The sequence below is a fragment of the Lepisosteus platostomus genome, chromosome 5 (assembly GCF_059453375.1).
Source record: "Lepisosteus platostomus isolate fLepPlt1 chromosome 5, fLepPlt1.hap1, whole genome shotgun sequence".
NCBI classification, from domain to species: domain Eukaryota; kingdom Metazoa; phylum Chordata; class Actinopteri; order Semionotiformes; family Lepisosteidae; genus Lepisosteus; species Lepisosteus platostomus.
In genome coordinates, this window is record NC_142615.1 from 47,163,216 (window position 1) to 47,179,523 (window position 16,308).

Genomic DNA, 16,308 nt, shown 5'->3' on the forward strand with positions numbered 1-16,308 from the left:
TCGACAACGTGATAGAGCTAGATATGAGACGTCAAGTCATTTACGACTTCAGCTAAAAAGCACTGGAGGCCACACAACCTGCACATAAAGATGAACACCAAACAGCTGGAAGACATTCTAACCCAGGACCGCTACACCCGAGACAGTTTTCTAGGCGTGTTCCCCAGTGATGCCCTACCACGTGAGAGACTGGCGTGGCCTCCTCTGAGTTTAATAGTTAATACTCACCCACACGACCGCCCCGGTGAACACTGGCTGGCTATTTACTTACCCGACGACGAGGGCGCAGAATTTTTCGACTCCTACGGATTTTCACCCGAAGCCTTTTTTTTTCCCAAGAATATTATTGATTTCTTAAACAGAAATGCTAATTCCATATTTTACAACAACAGACAATTGCAAGATTCTTTTGCGGTGACCTGCGGTCTACATCGTGTCTTTTTTCTATACCATTGTAGCGGCAATGCTTGTTAATAAGACAGAATTAAGCGTTGGTATGCTCCTAAAAGAGGCCCCATCTCACCCTCCATCTCTGTGGTGCAGCCACAGAGAAAGAATTCATGCAAGCTGATTTAAGAGTGTTTTCTTGTGATAAGAAACAAGCTCCCAGACGGGGATGCAATTAGCTGAGCCTGGCTATCATGATCAATGGTCATCTATTAGCGCCTATCAGTCTAGGGAGTGCCGAATGGACATCTGGACTGCATTCCTAAGTGTCAAGAGTAAGTGACCTATATCTCACCTTGACCAACCAATCAGGGACTGGCAGGGCGTGGTAATACCACGTGGGTCTCCAATGCCCGCCAAACTCTCAACCAATCAGCACACATCTGGGTCTTGATCAAAAAGGGAGCGCAAGCTCAGTTCTGGGCTCTCCTTGGCCATTTTCGCGCATCCTCAGAGACAATCACGTGACAACTGCTGTTGTCTGCAAAAGGACTTGGACTTTGTTCAAAGTGCGAGGCCGAGGAACCCGTACGTACTCAGAATTCTACCAACGTGAATGCTCCGCTTGATCAACGGCAGCCTACAGTTGGACCCTCGTCGACAACCTGAATAGCTTATTCAGAAGCAGCGCTGGACCGGGAACGAACCAGTTTCTTCCCAGGCAAAAGAGTGACTTGTGAGGACTCGCGGTCACACTCTGTGCATAGAGACTTTCTACTAGCCAGCCGGACTGCTGGTAGATCCCCTCGGAGCAACGACTGCCCTGCGCGCCGCAGTCAGATTCCTCCGCCCGTCCTACTCCGAGCTGCACCTCGACTGGTTGGCCGGTAGCCAGAGGACGCCGTCACAACGCCCATTGGACAACCGCTGCAACAGAGGCTGCAACAGAGCCTGTCAGCTGGTTTGGTGTTCGTGCCGGGAAATTCCAAATCCAAACACAGTGGATAAGTAAACCCCATGTTCTACATTGCGTCTCGAGAATTCAATTGTACCTCAAGTTGTTATCAATTTAATTCATGAGTAATGTATTTACTTCCGAGTTTAGATTAACAGTGGGTAATAACACTGATTAGCGATTTGGTAACCGAACGATATATATTGACATATATTCTCTGTTGTGTATCTCTTTGTGATTGCATCTCTTCGAGATTATATACCTTGTATATTGATAACCCTCACCGTAAGGTCTGCCGCTCGTATCCAGGCAGACTAGTATATGTTTGTTGCACAGTTATATTAATAAATGTATCCCGTGTATTGAACCCGTGTGTGCGTTGTTAGTTGTTCTGACGATTGATTTTCTAAAAGCCCCAACGAACAACCTCGTGATTACTGCTACAATTAATAATTGTCTCAGTAAACCCATCAAAACCACTACACCATAGATGTAAAGGTTTATCTTTTAGAAACATTTTAGAACTTTATTCTACGAATGCAATCCAGAATGACCCCATGGTGGAAATGTTTCTGAAAAACCGACGCCGTGTGAGACGGAGACCCTGATACCCTTTTAAGCCATTTGAAAATACGAATGTTCAATTACGCGGGTGTTTACGACAATTTAAAACATGTCATAAATGTTAATCGACCGTCTAAAATAAAAATGAAATCAAACCATTTCGATGTCTGTGTGGTTATTATTTAGAAAGAACACAAAACATGAATTAAAATCAATACAATATTTTTATTATACATTCGCTGTTATAGCGCTCAAGCTTTTTTTAATGTTATGTTTAATGTTACATCCAAGCCATTTTCTTACAAAAATTTTTAACTATATTGCTCACGCTTTTTAATATACATTTCAAGTCATTTATCACAAACACACATACCCAGAGAAAAAATGTTACAAAGACAACCATGTGGGTCTAGGTATTAATGATCGTCTCCTTTCAGCGGTTATCTAAGAGACCGGGTCGACCATCGACAACTCTACTGGTTGTTTTAAAGTTTTGACCGACGCTGCACACCCCAGCGGGGCAGCCTTGAGTTTTTCAAGTAGCTCTCGGTTACCAGCGTTGGCTAGCAAGGTGCCCGGCACGTTGGTTTCTGCCATAGCCTCCATGAACACATCCCAACCTTTTGGCTTCTTACCGACCGCAACTGCTTGCTGCTGCGTGAGAGCCCTGACAAGACCAATCATGTGAGAGCCCTCAACGGGTGCCCCCTTGTACACAAATTCCCCTTTTTCATTCCAGGCTATTAATGGTTCATTGCGGGCCATGGTCTTTAACAATATCTTGGCATTTCTCCGGAACCGCTGAGACACACTGTCCAAAATATACCCAAAGTCAGTGTCGCTCAATGTCGGCGGTTGTGCTAACGTGAGTGATAGCTCGGCGGGTGCATTTTCATGTAGTACAACAGTTAAAGTCCCCTTTTCGGAAGTCTCCTGGCGTATTAATGTCAAATACCGTTGTAACACCTAACTGTACAATTTCACTTTTTCATATTCGGCCAGATGCGAGTTCTGAAGAATGTCTCGCATTTCATCATCCAACCGACGGGTTGTTATTTTTTCGAACCCAGACCGCTCTCGGAGTCGATCGAGCTGTTTCTGAGGTACCAGGTACATTTTTTCAGCGTGCTCCAATATTGACGTTGTAGAAGCCCCGTAATCAATGGTACTGCAATACTCAACAGGGTCCCGATAAAACCGCCGGACTGGTTCACCAAGAGTCTCTTTCTTTTAAGAGAAAGACCCTTTCGACTCAAAGTCTTTATAATCTTACGCTTTCTCTTCAGGGTCCCAAACTGCTTAGCAGATAACGGTATGTTCCCTTTCAAGGTATTCAAGGCAATTTCAGCTATGGCCTGTATAAGATCATTTGTAGCCCTGCAGAGAATAGTTTTCTGCTGCTTGGGGGCGGCTTTCACCAGAAAATTTAAGAGAGTCAGGTTTCTCAGAACGCGTGAAGACATGATGACGCCCCGAACTTGTTTTTTCGACTGAGTCTGTGGTTGCGAGATCACCAACTTTTAGATTTTTTAAATACATAAGCCATGGGTTCATCTGGGGGGAAAAGACCTGTTCACAAACGATAGTCATCTGGGGTGTCGGCATTTAAATCCACCAACAAGTAACCGAAAGGTTTTTTAGTAGCGTCATCGAACGCTTCCAAAAAAAAAATGGCTTTACCGGGGTACATCTGCCGGGACATGGTTGTAATCTGTAGTTTATCTCTAGGGTTTTTAAACAGCACCATGTAGTTTGTATTTAACGCGATGGTTCTACTTTTCCGGCCTTGACAAAACACATTTTGGACGATATACATGATGCTGAGGTTTCGGTGGTGTACGTATTTGGTAAAAGCTTTTTCTATCTCATTATTTTCACACGCAGACTCCATCAAATCATCAACTACAATCAAATTTACTCTACCCTGCGGCAGTAGCTGGTCGTCGGAAAACGACGTTGGTAGTCCTTCTATAAACTGAATGTATGGAAATTTCACAAGCAACTCAGCGTATAGAGGTCGCCAGCAGCTGTAACACCAGACTGTGTTTTCGGGTTTAAGAGTCATAACGGTATCACCGTTCTCCAAGAGCTGTTTTATAAAATAACTTTTACCGCAATTCGAGGGTCCGGACAACATGCATGAAAAAGGGTGTTTTAACCTGACATCCATCGTGTTAATATCCGTAGGGCAACGATGTCAAATTTTCTTGCAGCACCCGCTTGTCGTACACCACCTTCTGGGTTTTCTTTAAGGTCCGGGTCTCACTGCGCCAATCCTTTTTAACACGCACGATCATCGGCTGTTGAATAGAAATGTGTTTAAATTCCCGGCACTCTGCATAAGGGTTAACGCCATAGTCAAAAACCAAGTCCCGCAGACTCTTAAAGTTAACTTTTTCACAATTGTTCACATTGAGCGTAATGCCTTTTACCTTTAAACAGGCTTTCCCTCCAGACAGTTTGTACCCGTACGACTTGGGTCCTGTTGATACAAACTCGGTGATGTGTTGTCCAGCAGCTATTTCGCTGGTCAGCTCACCCAAGTAGTCACCCAGTTCCGGATTCCACTCACCCTCCCGGCTCACAAAGATAACCGAATCTGTCTCGTGGTACAGACAGTGGCCTTGCAAAGCATTTAGCAGATTGTATAACTCCAAGCGGGCATAGGCGGTTGTAAAGCTAGCGATGAAAATGTTAGTGTTTGAATGGCCTGTATAGTGGTGTTTAGTGTTTCCACGTAACACAGGCTGTGTTTTCATTGATAAACTCGCAGGCTGACACCTCATGATATGGCGTAAATAAGTACCTGAACAATTCATCGGGGTTTCTCACAATGGTGGTCTGTGGTAAATTGTCTCTTTGTCCATACTTCCCCCACAAACTGTTCAAGGCAATTTTTGAAAGCTGTCTTTTGGCCGGATTCTTTTTAATGTTGCCGGGGTCCAGCCGTCACCCGCTTTTTCATAATATTCGCTGATATATCTTTGTTGTTTCGCGACATCTGTACACCCCTCTGGAAACCCCGAAGCTTCCTGTTTCCCTTTCAGATGCAGTTTGATGTAGTCGGTAAAAATATCGTGTGAGGCCTTTTCGAAATGCCAAATTTCGTAAATTTTACACACTCAATACCCCAGATCTAAGGCCATCTGTAATTCAGGGGTGCACCAGACACCAGTCAAGGCGCGATCTTCATCACCGTGCTCACAGGGGGTGGTCTGTTTTGTTTCAGCACACGTACGACACAGTGTGAAAAACAGTTTTTTGTCAATTTTGGTTGGAAGAACTGGAAAGTATAAACGTCTGCGTGGGTAAACTTTCACCTTCGCTAAACCGAAATACCGTTTTAAATCTCCAAAGTTGTTATAAATGATTCGGGGGTGCCCCAGTGGGTATTTTTTAGTTTTGTTCACAAACGGATACAGACTGGTGAAATCATAGCTGTGTAATGCAAACAAATAGCATTTGTTCTCCCCCGAAAAAGTGACTCCCGCGGTTGCAGAGGCTCTGGTAACTGCGCAGCTGTTAAAAATTTACCCAAGTCTCCATTTTCAACAAGCATGTCTCTGAACTCGTGCTCCCACAAAACACGCACGTTAAAACCTCTCATTTTGAGAAAATTAATTTTAACCATCGTACAACCAGCCAAAAGTAGTGTTTGTCAGCGGATTAAAATCGTTTTCACAATAACAAACGCTACAACCATGAAAAAAGCAACCGTTGAGCTCAAAGGCTGTCGGCACTCCGTCAATTACAGCATAACCATCCAGAAAATATGGGCCAACCTTGAACTCACTGGCCGTGGTTAACGGGTGTTGGATTTTAACGGGCTCTGTGTGTTCGATGTACATAAGCCACTTTAACTAACCCCGCCACACACACCGCACGTCTCCAAAACATCACAAATTATCTCTAATACGTGATTTTAAAACGTTAAGACCAATCCGTTAAAGTATGAAGAACAACACCCCATCATTTGTTGCCTATTAATACCTTAAAGACTTTTACGCTTGCGATGTGTGGAAATTTATCTCAAACTTTCGAAAAAGCTGTCGCGAATGTGTTATTAAAAATAAACTGTGTCTTATTACATTATTTTAAAAACTTTAAGACCAAACCCGTGTGTTTAAAATTTCTTTTCTGGGCAAACACATCATTTGTGTTTGCGTTGTGTGTTAATACTTTTAAAGTTTAAAACTTATAAACTGATATGTGAATACTTTTCGCTCTCGATAAAACAAGGGGGGGGGGGGTCATCACAACATTGGTTGTGATGCGTTTTAAAGCATCACAACCAATTGAAAAATGTCTTGTGTTATGTAGGCGTGGTTACACCATTGGCGCATATTCTTAAACGCTCCGGACTGACAGGGTCGCAGCGCGTCCTTGGCGCTGTCAGACACCGCCCCTTGTTAGGAGCTGCGGAGATGGCTTCTTTGTGTGGAGAAACAACGGGGTCTGCTACTCTACAAAGTGAAGAGGTAGGCGGCTAAAATATTTTTTCTGATCGTGGAATTGTTGTATCGGTGCTTAGCGTATGTCATTTTAATACTTGGTCTTCTTTTTAGCAAAACCCGACCCCACCCTCTGCACCCTGTGACAGCGGCGGGGGTGTGAGTTCAGCTGGGGTACCAGATGTTGAAGAACTGCCGGGTGCTAGCGATGATACCACGCTACAAATGGTAAATATTAACAAAAAACCTTAGCTCAAAAGTTTTTTAAGCCTTTCTTTTCTTTTTCCTTTAATAGAATAAAGAGGATGTGGACGGGTCAATCTTCAGCCTACCAGCACAACTGAATGTTTCGTGTCTATGCTTGTGTGTTCGGCCAAATGTTAATAAAGCTGATGCCCAACAAGGTTTAGCTAACGATGTCCCTAATGAGCCCAATGTTATGCCCCAGATTGTGAAAGCATTAGTTTATTGCATCTTCAAACACTGTTTAAAGGGGGTCCTGGTTGATGACTGCCCGGCCTGTTTGATTGACCATCCTGGGCAGCGGGGTCACACATGCCTGTCTGTCGGCTACACAGATGGGTTTGAAGATGTGATGTTTGCCGCTTTAGAAATTTATAAGTCTCTCAGTTTAGCCAGAATTTTATCGACTGTTCTGTACACTGCCAGGTGTCTGGGTTCGTACACCATTAGAAATGACACTGAGCGGTGCATAAAACAGTTGCTGAAAAATATAATTGAGGACCGCACCCCATACGAGCATGTACACACCATACTTGAACGGCTGGATGAAAAATTAGTAGATGTGACTTTTGATGCGTTGCAAAAGAAACACTATTCTTATTTTTACAGACGCAAAAAAAAAGATCTATGTAAAATGTGAATACAGATTTCACTCTGTTTTACAGACCCGGGTGTGCCATCGTCCGAAGAATGAAGAATTTCGAATGTATACGTCTGAATTCTTACTAAGAGTGCTTTACACACTTCTCTCTACAAAGCTTGATATGCAAAACAAAGAGTCGAATGCTAATATCCTTAAATTTGTTAAAGAGATAGATGTGTATGTCAAGAACTTGAGTGAAATTATTGCAGATCTGATGTTTTCAGATCAGAAATTGAAGCCTGGGGTGTAGGGGAAGCCTACAGTGTGTATTCCAAAATACAGTGTGTTTTGCACAGAACCTGTGGTAACACCATCCCGCTGATTACGCAGGCAAATGTTTTTGCTCTGGTAGATCGGATCGCCTAGTGTGGTTCGCATGGCTTTAGACATGGGGAGCGGAAGGGGGTTATGAATGCTTTTTCAGATGCCTCAAAGTTTCTCAGCAATGTTGGGGTGGTGGTTACATGTACCGAACTAATTGTCCGCACCAACATTTAATTGTTGAATGCAAATTGGAGCCGGTAACGCGTGTGTGCTGCGTTGTTTTAGTGTTTGAAACACCTACTGTTGAAATAAAGCGGTTCACATTTCACATGGTGTTTGTCCTGCGAGTTCTTTCCGTGAGACTTTATGCAGTCAGTGTGTGTGTGCTTACAACCCTGCTGCTTTTGAGACACGGCTTGTGCAGCGTATAAGCAGCCTGGCCGGACAACCACTCGGCCACCCGGCCGTGGCTGGCGCCGCTCACAACACGGGATCTCGCAGCTCACACCAGACTCTCCGTGCCGCTGTAACTACCCGATTCCCTAGGTTTATAATAGAGTGCACTCAACCCCGCTGCAGACATGGTCCCCTTCCAAACCAATACACACTTTCACATACCTAAAGCGAGGGATGCACCGCCTTTGGGCTTTGGGACCCTGAGGCTCCGGACCGACTGGCCGGGGGGGAAGGCGGGAGTTCCGACCCTTAACAACACACCATTGGCTCCTGAGGGGGCGGGACATGCACAAATAACAACACGCCATTGGCTGACAAGGGGGCGGGACAGCCAACCACCGCTGACTGCCATTGGCTGGAAAAGGGGGCGTGGTACCTGCCAAAAGTTTGACGAAAGGTGTCGCTTTATACTACTCAGAACACATGTAAGACTTACACACAACTTTTAATATGCTGTAGTGAATTTGCAGGTATCCTGGGGAGGGAAGAGAACTGATATTAAGGAAATACATATTTAAAGGGGATGTAAGTATTAAATGTGTTTTGTCACATCTGGGTGTTAACTGCATAACATTTTAGCATTATTTTTTGTGTTTTGACTCTATACTTGTGTTTATCAGGAGACAGCAGAAATATTGATGTTTACATTTATATTCACATTCCCAGTGATATTGACTTAGGTACTCCACTATTTACTTGTAGTTTGACTGGTGTCAAAAGTTGAAAATCTCTGCAAACATCAAGATGGCTAAGGACGTGGAAAGAAACTCAATCACATTTAGAGAAGGTAATGTTTAGATCGGATTAATTCAAAGTGTGTCTCTGGGTGCGTTTGATCTACCAACGTTGTGTTTAACTGAAGGACACCCTGACTGAGTGTGCCATAGAAACTGACATTTTTTGTATTTTTTCTACATTCACAGATTTTTGGCTAAAGTTAAAAAAAAGATCGTTGTCATTTTCTTGCCAGCTGGCAGTAATTCTTTTGCACTGATAAGAAAGATGAGCATTTTATCTTTCGCAATGTGTGGATTTCTTGAAAAACAAGTTGTGCCAAAAGCGAAATTAAAAGTTCATTTAAACATAATGCAGAAGCATATTGTCTGTAACAATAAACAGTGGGCGAAGACAGGAAGTAAGGCACTGCTGGGATTTGAACCCAGGATCTCCTGTTTACTAGACAGGCGTTTTAACCAACTAAGCCATAGCGCCAGCAAAGCACTGCCCTTTTTCAGCCAGTTGGACACACTGCTCTGTTATATCTTCGTTCGGTGTGCGGTGAGCCTGCTCACTGAGCAAGTTGAGAAAGGATGTGAAATGGCTTTTATCTGCCAATTTCATTACCAAGGAGCTCAATATGCTTTTGATTATCTACAGGGTGTGTAGTGCAACACAGGCGATGGACTGCTGGGATTTGGAGCCAGGATTTCCCGTTAACTAGACAGGTGCTTTAACCAACTAAGCCACGGCGCCGGCAGAATTCTCCTCTTTTACTGCCCCTTGGACACACCGCTCAGAGACACCTGCATTCAGTAAGCTGAGTCGGCTGTCTGAGCATGTTGCCTCCTTTACATTCTGGCCCCGACACTAAGAGAAACGTACAGAAATGGCTTTTATCGGGCACTTTTCATGTCCAATGCACTTGACATCTCCCACGGGCGACAGAGTTCATTTACGACACTTCCTTTCTTTCTTTCTTCTTTCTGTACTCTTTGATGAAAAAAAAACGAGTAATCATGTAAGGGAAAATGTATTTTTTCATGGAGAAAACGTGCACCAGGAAATGTTGTGTTTAGAAGAAGTGAGTTAACATGAAAAGTGACCTAATTTACCAGAGCAAATGCTCACCTAGCAAGGTCTGCTTTACTACTAGAGAGACGTAGAGTGAAAGATGTGATAATTTCAAGCCGTTGTGGAACAAAACGCTATTTTCTTTTAATTATAAATGAATTAGAAATTCAGAGCGACACATAAAGGCTTTGTCTGCTTAAAAGTGATGATTTTTAAAAACTGATAAAAATTTGGAAAACACGTTTCTCACGTAGAAATTTAAGATGGGGGTGGGGTATTACTAGTAGTGGCGCTGAACTCACCATGGTGCAATTCATTTACGTGACGGACTAGTGGTTTAATGGATAACGCATCTGATTTCGGTTTATTAGATTGTCGATTCGACTTCTACCGGGGTTGTGTGATTTAAATCAGGCTCCTCAGAAATAGAAGTCCGTTATGTAAATAGACCGCACCTGAAAGCAAACGTTGGGTCTGGTTTCCTTTCTTTCCTGCATGAAATAGCAAATCGTTACAAAAAACACCAGCTAATGTCCAATAGCGTTAGTCATTTAAGCAAACATGACTATACTGTAGGTCTTGGTACATGGGAGTGGATTTCAACCACAATTAAAAAAGGACAAATTGTAATTACAGGCTTCAGACACTTTTTCATACAAAAGTGACCAAACACTCCCTTACTTTCAGGTTTGCTTGAACCTGTAACAGAAACGAGGTCTGAAACTTCCATTCTCTGATATCACTGTCTCTAAAGCCAGTGATGTTTCACGGATGTGCAGTGTGCCTTTTCTCTTGTCATGTTCATGATGATTCGCTGAATAAGCTCCTGACTGGGTGTTCTGTACTGCGCTGTTACTTTGTTCAATTACCTATGTGGTGTACAGATAAAACCAGACTGCATGGTGTAATTTCCGGGTTCAGCACCAGCAGCACCTGCAGCACCTGCAAACTCATCAGCTGACCTCAACGTGATTTGAACATGCAACCTTCTGATCTGGAGTCAGATGCGCTTCTGTTGCGCCACAAGGTCCACTGATGTCATTTTACAAAGCCTGAACCTGGAAAGAGATTGGAAGCCGAGAAGTTATGGTGTTTTTTTAATACTTGCCTACTCTTTCAATTTTTCCGTCAAGTCTTTTATTTGGTAGTACTTTCAATTGATGTTAATCCTTGTCCCGATGCACGTTCTGGGCCATGGTGCATCTTGAATAATGTTCTTATAGGCTTCAGTTTGGAAAAGTGCGCTCTTCAGAAGCTACCAAAACCGCTAATGGTTACATAACACTTAATGCAAAAGCAACGTTCGGGTTTGAAAAAAAATATTACTTGCTATGAATACAAACACTGTTACAGGAGGCGTGTTAGGGATATTTTAGCTTAGATCATCAATTCATCTTACATTTCTTCTCCATCTATATCAACAGCGTAATCGCTACTGAGTGCTAAAGGCAGGTCCTGGCAATACAATCTTCTTTAGAAAACATTTTTAAAACTATTTCCACTACCATACGTAAAGTAAAAGATAGTGATTGCACGCAACGAATAAAATCTCTTTTCCAGGGACGTTGTAGTTAGATGCAAATTACAATCGAAAATGTATCAGCTTTAACATTTTCTTTTGGATTCACAGGACAGTCAGCATGAGTCATCAAAGAGCCTGTAGTGGCAAGAAGTTTAAAAGCGCACTAGTGATCTGTCTTTGGTCAAAGGAATTGCTGGAGCAGTAGGACGCAGAGCAATATCTAGCAGCTGTAGACGATGTTTGGGGAAGAGATAATTCTGTTTTCAGCACAGGGAGTGAGAATGAGCTCAGTCCGGCTCCCAGCAGAATCCATTCTGGTTTGGTTACTGTTAGACTGTGCGTCTGAGGCTCTTTGGATCACAAAAAATAAGTTCACAATACGATAAAAAACACAGAAAGCACAAACGTAATAATATAATGATACAAAATCAATACCAAATCATAAAGCCAATTAAGTACCTATCCTTTGAAAACAGTGACATTTGTATCTACTTTTGAATTACAAATCAGACAGCGTAGTCCCTTAATTCAAAGATCAGATCTTGGCCAAAACAAGACAACCAGATGTTAGCTGAATTCGGAACAAGAGCCTCTGCTTCATCGTTTATTGAGCTTTTGATCAACGTCTGAGTGAAAAAGAGTCGCTATTTTAACTATTTGATTAAAGTTCACAAAAGCACCTTTCTTCGAGCTGGGGTCGAAACAGCGACTTAAGGATTCCTAACTGTTTCTAATACAGTCAGCCGCACTACCAACTGAGCTATCGAAGGGGTTTAAAGCACTCCTCTCTGGCACATATTGCCCAATGTAGTGAAACATTCCGGGTACTTAAATTCCAGTTCGACATCAAGTTTCCAACTCGTTTCCTTAGACTTGTTTACCTTGAATTTAAGCCACAAACCAGGATTCTACTGTATAATCTTCCAGGGATGTTACAAAATGTTTGATGGGGCATCAATCATTACAGGCGGAAATTCACTCCTTTTTTTTTCTCGAGGCATCATATTAAATGATCCATTTCATTTGGATCAAGAAGAGGATCACCATGAGAAATAGAACAAACTGTTTGATTCCGTCTTTATTGGGAGCTGTATCACAGCTAATGCATGTAAAGCCTTCAGTATGCGATAGTGAGAGCTCAGTTATGCCAGGGAGTGGGAGTGAAGAGAACTGAACTGAAATTTAGCAAATTCATATTTAAATAGAGAGTAAATCATCAAAGTGTTCTGTCACTTAAAACTTATTATAACACTACCAGGAGTGGGGATTGAACCCACGTGGACATTTGTCCATTGGATCTTAAGTCCAACGCCTTAACCACTCGACCATCCTGGTCTACAACGATATGCTCTTCAGTTGTTTAGCATTTAAATATGATTCAACAATTAAAAAATATTAAACCACAAAACCTCTTAGAGTTGCGAGAATACTTCCTTTGTGTATAAAATACATTGTGAATGCTTTCTTTACTTTTGGTACATAATGTTTTTATGACATTTTTTTGACCGAGCACGAATATTCTTTTGTCCATATCTTCCCAATGGAAGCACAGAACGCCGTCAAACCAAATGCATTTTAAAGACCAAGACTTGTGGATATTTCCACAGCCTCTACATCAAACTATCAGTGGGCTAATTATCTTTTTTTAAACCTCCGGTTTTTCATCAATGCATAATTACGCACTTACTGGAACCCGGAGGACCGCTGTGTACAGACGTTCACAACGTGAGAAACACTGTTCAATATGGCTTCGTGCGAAAAACCTGTATATGACCACAGGAAGCAGAACAGTGCAGTCTCCAATTACCCAGACTGTAAGCACAGAAATAAAGCTTTGTTTGATTTCTGAAACCCTTCCTTTACGCCCTGTTTTAATTCAGTTAAGGGTCAACTATATTGACAATACTACTGACAGCAGGAAGATTAAAATATTCTTTACTCAGCAGCTTATTAAAAACAGCTCCCATGATGTTCAAACCGATTTTTTACACAGAACACTGACACAGCTTTTCGTTCTGAATCTCTTTTTCTTGTGCTTTTATTTAATATGGCACAATGCACTGGGATAGGGGTATTCTGTTCACAAACCAATAGCATTTAAATCACAGCACCTACAATGCTGCAAGTAAGTGTTTTGCACACTAAGCAGGTCTTCTGACTTTTCCCAGCTTTGTGTTGGGTTGTGGAACCTTTATTTTTTATGATTTTCTGTAGATAACACTACAGGTATACACTGGGATAGGTGGGTCTTTTTCATGGCTCAATAGTAATTCAAATACAACAGCCACACTGCTGAAACCATATATTTTACACACCAGACAGGCCCCCTAACCTCATACAACCTTGCTGTGGCTGTGACCCCTTTCTTTATTTTTTTATGATTTTCTGAAGGTAACACTACAGGTAAGACATTGAGATAGGTGGGTCTGCTTCATGGCTCAATAGCAATTCAAATACAACAGCCACACTGCTGAAACCATATGTTTTACACACCAGACAGGCCCCCTAACCTCATACAACCTTGCTGTGGCTGCGGCCCCTTTATTTATTTTGTAATTATTTTTTCAATATGGCACCATTAGACAGCCGGTACATGGGGATAGGGGGGTGGTATTCACGAGTCAATAGCTCTTCAAGCACAACAGCCACAGTGCTGCAACCAAGTGTTTTACACACCAGACAAGCCCCCTAACCTTATACAATCTTGCTGTGGCTGTGTCCCTTTTCTTTATTTTTTTATGATGTTTTCAATATGGCACCATTAGACAGGCGGTACATGGTGATAGGAGGGTGCTATTCACGAGTCAATAGCTCTTCAAGCACAACAGCCACAGTGCTGCAACCAGGTGTTTTACACATCAGACAGCATCCCTAACCTTATACAAGCTTGCTTTGAGTTGTGGAACATTTCTTTATTTTTTAATGATTTTTTTTACTGTAATCAAGTGTTGTGCTCATTAATAATAATAATAATAATAATTGCTTACACTTATATAGTGCTTTTCTGGACACTCCACTCAAAGCGCTTTACAGGTAATGGGGACTCCCCTCCACCACCACCAATGTGCAGCATCCACCTGGATGATGCGACAGCAGCCATAGTGCACCAGAATACTCACCACTATCAGTGAGGAAGAGAGAAGAGAAATGTAGCCAATTCAAAGATGGGGATTATTAGGAGGCCATGATTGGTAAGGGCCAATGGGGAAATTTGGCCAGGACACCGGGGTTACACCCCTACTCTTTTCAAGAAACGCCATGGGATTTTTAATGACCACAGAGAGTCAGGACCTCAGTTTTACATCTCATTCGAAGGAAGGCGCCTGTTTACAGTATAGTGTCCCCATCACTATACTGGGGCATTAGGACGCACATGGACCGCAGGGTGAGTGCCCCCTGCTGGCCCCACTAGCACCTCTTCCCGCAGGAACCTTAGTTTTTCCCAGGAGGTATACCATCCAGGTACTGACCAGGCGCACACCTGCTTAGCTTCAGTGGGTTGCCAGTTGTGAGTTGCAGGGTGATATGGCTGCTGGCCATAATCAGCAGCCTTCAGTACTGAAGCAGGTGTGAGCCTGGTCAGTACCTGGATGGGAGACCTCCTGGGAAAAACTAAGGTTGCTGCTGGAAGAGGTGCTAGTGGGGCCAGCACCACCATTAGGCAGGCCTCCTGACCTTTCACAGTCATGCTTTGTTGTGTGAAACTTTAATTATCTTTTTAGGATTTTTTGAACATGGCAACTTCCACCGAGATGGGTGGGGGGTGTCGGGGTGCTCTTCAATAGCTTTTTCATCTATACACACAAACGAATGTAACCACTCAGAACAAGAAACTCAGGGGCTGACTGCTGAGGATAGGGATCCAATGCGGTGCCCTTGGTAGGGTTGGCGCGAGACACAGGCGTAGTCGGAGTAAACAGGCATGGGTCCGAGTCCGGGAAGGCGTATTTCAAAGAAAACTCAGTCTTCACTCAGGTTGGGAGATTGTCAACAGAGATCTTTAATACAATCAGCTGAAGGGGAGCATATCACAGAGAAAGGGTTTCCCCTAGCACTCAAGACATGCTCACTAGACTGAAGTTATACTTTCCTTTTTTATACATTAAAAGTAGGCAATACTTTAACATATCAAAGGAACATACAGGGAAAGGGGCAGTGTCAGAAGTCAAACAAACAGGACAGGGGGGTGCCATTTGGCATCCTAAAATCTGTTTCAATTTTCTCTGGTTGAATGGGTGTGAGGAATCACAGGCTTTAGTTTGCACCTAAGACAGTGGTCTTTCCCACGCATAGTCACTGTCCTGACCTTTTGACTCGGTCTTCCACACGTAGCACAGGCGTAGGCACAGAATCGACAGGCGAAGGCGAAGGCGTAGTCGAGGGACTGGCAGGGGTCGGAGTCCGGGAAGGCGTAGAAGTTGCGTCGGTGTGGATTCAGAAGGCAGAGGTGTAAACGAAGAGACAGGCTGGGGTCAGGATCCGAGAAAGCGTAAAACAGGCGAAGGTACAAAATCGAGTGGCTAAAGCGGTAGTCGGAAAAGCGGGGTCGAGGTCCAGGGGAGAAGTCATTGTAAGGCAAAGGTGTAGTTAGTACGTAAGCTCCGGGAGAGAATCTCAATCGTGAGCAATGACCGGGGGGCAGATGAGGGTTTAAGCAGAGGACTGATTGACACGTGCACGTTTGGTACGGGGAGAGCTCGTAGGAATGCGGGAGCGCTTGCCTGCGTGAGGGAGATTCGTGACAAAACCAACAGAATCAACCTGAACTCACAGAAAAACAAGAATGCCCCCGAGACACCTGCACCCCCCCGGACCACTCTGGTATCAACACCCCCAAACCCATCCATACCAGCTAACAAGACTCAGAATCGGTGCAACCCTCCAACCTGGACCAAGAGCAGGATGGGACAAGAACCTGCACCACACTACGCACCCCTCATCCAGACCAGCAGGACAGCCAGACCACAGACAGCACCATCATGTAACCCCCCTGTTCATTCCAACAGAAAAGCCGAACTGACCCCCACCAGCA

At 43.4% G+C, this 16,308-nt stretch overlaps 1 long non-coding RNA gene and 1 other non-coding gene across 2 annotated transcripts; one reads left to right on the forward strand and one right to left on the reverse strand.

Annotated features, from left to right (window-relative positions):
• The first annotated feature begins 6,234 nt into the window (after positions 1-6,234).
• Positions 6,235-7,751, forward strand: LOC148667579 (uncharacterized). Its single transcript, XR_015937167.1, has 3 exons — positions 6,235-6,384; positions 6,472-6,585; positions 7,266-7,751. It is a non-coding gene; the product is annotated as an uncharacterized LOC148667579 (long non-coding RNA).
• Positions 7,752-12,528: 4,777 nt separating this feature from the next.
• Positions 12,529-12,611, reverse strand: trnal-uaa (transfer RNA leucine (anticodon UAA)). Its single transcript has one exon. It is a non-coding gene; the product is annotated as a tRNA-Leu (tRNA).
• Positions 12,612-16,308: the final 3,697 nt, after the last annotated feature.